The sequence below is a fragment of the Solanum verrucosum genome, unplaced genomic scaffold, assembly GCF_900185275.1.
Source record: "Solanum verrucosum unplaced genomic scaffold, falcon-dt-bn FXZP01000080.1, whole genome shotgun sequence".
Lineage (NCBI taxonomy): Eukaryota > Viridiplantae > Streptophyta > Magnoliopsida > Solanales > Solanaceae > Solanum > Solanum verrucosum.
Window position 1 is genome coordinate 1,556,945 of NW_026020097.1, and position 3,419 is coordinate 1,560,363.

Here is a 3,419-nt window from a genome sequence, read left to right on the forward strand (position 1 = left end):
TTTACACTTTACTACAACAAATAGAGATGTAATTGATGATTCTAATCGTCTCAAGGGGCCTTAAGTATCCTATATAAAACTTGAGCATTCTCTAAAGATATATTCTCCTTCTATATTTCCTACAGGTGGAACTCCGTTAACCCTTTATCATCCACCATGCAACCACCTACCCTCCATTTACTCATGTGTAATTAAATATGAAATATGGACCATCTACCCACAATTTTTCATGAACTGGAATAAAAGAAGAATTATGTGGAAGTGGGGGTTCGTAATCGAATTCAAGGGAGTAGGAAATAAACAACTAACTTAGCTTCTATGACTGATATTGGTTTTAGATTAATGAGCTGCTAGGGATAAAATCGTACGTCAGAAGAGTTGTTGTAATGTGGTTATAACCGCATCTGACAGGACAGAGAAGAGCATGATTTCATTGGTAACTTCCTCACCTCTTCCTTTGATTCTCTCTCCCTTGTTTCTTTTCTTCTTCTCCAACTCTCACTAATTCTATTCTCCTCTTCTTTCTTGCTACAATTTCTATTTCTACATGGGAGCTCAATAGTGTATTAGTCCAATTTATTTCTATTAGTTGTAGTGGTCAGTGTTTAACTTAATATCAGAAAATGTCCCAAAAGTGTCTAGTCATTTAGGTCATTTGATTCCTTGTAATAGTTGTTATTTGCTATCAGACGTGCCGTGAAGGGACCATCCGGCGAGGCCATGAGGTGGTGCGTGGACATCAATCGCCCAAAATAAGTAGAAACCCGATTGTTATATTTAAGTTATTAGAAGTGTAGTACGGAGAGAATTTGGTTTCTTTTATAAGCTAACATGCAAAGGTACCTGTGAACCACTCCAAGGAAAGAATTGAATCAAAACTAGACTTTGCTTTTACAATCACTGCTCCATCATAGCCAGATCCTAGGGCATCAAAATTTGGAGACCCAAATGTCAAAGCACGAATCATGACTCACAATTGTATGCCTGCTGTAGTCTTCAAATCGAGTGACTACTAGCTGAGGAGTGTCGATACATGATTATTGGTAAGTTCATTTGAACAAGGCCTAACATAGAAGTTTAGGTACCAAATGTTGACAAAACTTCTACTGCCAAAGTGATAAGCTCAGAGGATAATCCTACCAATGTTAATGTGACAAAGGGCGATCCTTTGTCTCCTCCTTTATTTATTATTGGTGTTGAGGACCTTCCATGACATTGTCTTGTGTAGAAATTTATTTGAAAGTTTTTTAATATGAACTTTTGTAGGATTTGCAAAATATTGTTGTAAAGATTTTTCTTCCTTCACAACATCACATATCACACAAGTTTCAAAATATGGTTTTATTCTCACAGACCAAATTTGATAGTTTTTGCCCATAAAAGTTTTTGGAGCATTCAAAGAGAGATTGTTGTTTGCCATTATTTTTGGTTAAAAATTGGATTAGAAAAGCTCGTGCATTAAAAAAAAAAGCACGGGTTGAACATAGTAGCCCTGGCGAGTTAAAATGGTTTGCCCTAACACATTAAAAAGATTGGAAAATAGCCCTTGCGGGTTAAAAGTAGTATGTTAGTTCTTTGGAAGATTTCACAGATTCAATAAGATCAATAAAGCTCTTGATACCACTGTTGGTGTTTTAAAAAAAATGGGCCTGTACAAAAGGATTGATGTCTCTCAATAGATTGAAATGACTTTCAATATATTTCATTAATTTTCTTAAGCATTGAGGGGTTTATATAGCAATCAAAAAACATAATCTGCATAAGTTTAAATTTAAAACAACCTAATATATCTCAACAATTCAAATAACCTAACTAAAATTCAAAATTCAAATTGACCCCCTCCCTCCCCGCAGACTATCCTTTATCAAATTGAAGATTATTTCAACAATTTCTTCTGGGTCAAGACTCTCTCCGACACATTCTTTTTGATCAACTAGTTTGACAAGTGATTCAAGTGGACATTAGAAATATGGAGGAGAAAGATCATTGCATTTGGACTCCTACTACTAATGGAAATTTTTCTTGCTCTTCTGCTTGGGATTTTCTTCGACAGAGACAATAGTAAAATCCCATTTTTAATCAAATTTGGAGAAAAAGATTTCCTTTTAAGATATCTTTCTTCATGTGGAGAGTCATTAAAAGGAAACTTCCTACCGATAATATCATTATGATATTTGGTATTCATGTGGATACTAGATGTACTTGTTGCACTATCTCTCAACTGGAGACACTAGACCAAGTGTTCACCACTAGTGATTTAGCAAGGAAAGTTTGGAATCAGATGGCAGCCCTCTTGGAATAGTTCAAAATTCCAACATTGTCCAGGGCACTTTGGACTATTGTGGCAGTCTACTGCAAAAAAAAAGTACACAAGTTGTTGCTCCATCTCATTCCTTGTTTCACCCTCTGGGAAATTTGGAAAGCAAGAAATTCAAAAAGGTATGATAACATAAATATATCTCTTTTCAGAATTACTAGTCAAATCTTGTTTAATGTACATGCAACTATATAAAAGAAATTTAGTAGAATGGATGCTAATTGGGGACAAAGGCATCACGATCTTTAATTTTCTTGGTATAAGGTCACAAAATCTTAATACTTTAGGAGTTCCTTATAACCTTAATTCACATCAAAATACCTTCCCATATTAAGGAATTATTTTCAATATAACCAATATTAGAAATCATCGAATTTGGAGTATATATGCATTTAACAAATGGCTTGATCATACTTTGGATATTTGGAGCATTGCAATGAACCACCATGAAGGACTAATGGGGAGGCCTCAACTTCAATAGAATCTCTAACTGAAGAAGAAGCCTTCCTAGATGGAAACTCCTAGATATAGCCTAGCGTAGCTGTTTACATTTTTTGTATTGCATGTGAAGAGGTGTTAAGCCTTATGTCCCCTTGTCTTGTAATTATTATATTATTAATAAGCAAGACATGTTTTGAAAAAGAAAGTTGTTATTTGCTTATCATAATACCAGAATATTTCCCCAAAATACTGAGTTGTTTGGTTTGACTAATAATTTATTTTTGATTCCATAGAAATTAGGTCTGAACTCACATAGATCCTAACATTTCGTATCACTGATTTGATCCTTATGACTTGTGAGTTATAGCTATGGCGGAAGGAACTAGATCTAGAGTGGTAGATGACAGGCTTGCAAGGTATGATGAAGTACTGGATGAGCTCTTGCAGAATCAACAAGCAGTTTATAATACACCAATCAGGATTCAGGGTACGCTTTAGTTGATACTTGATAGGTTGAATAATCTTGAATGGGAACCTCCTCGAGATGCAGGTGACCGGCAATAAGGAGATGGCATCCTTTCTGTTCCAGATCGTCATAATCGACAAAACAGGCTCTAGATGGTTCCCATTCCTCCGCCTAAGTTATGGCTTCAAAAATGTG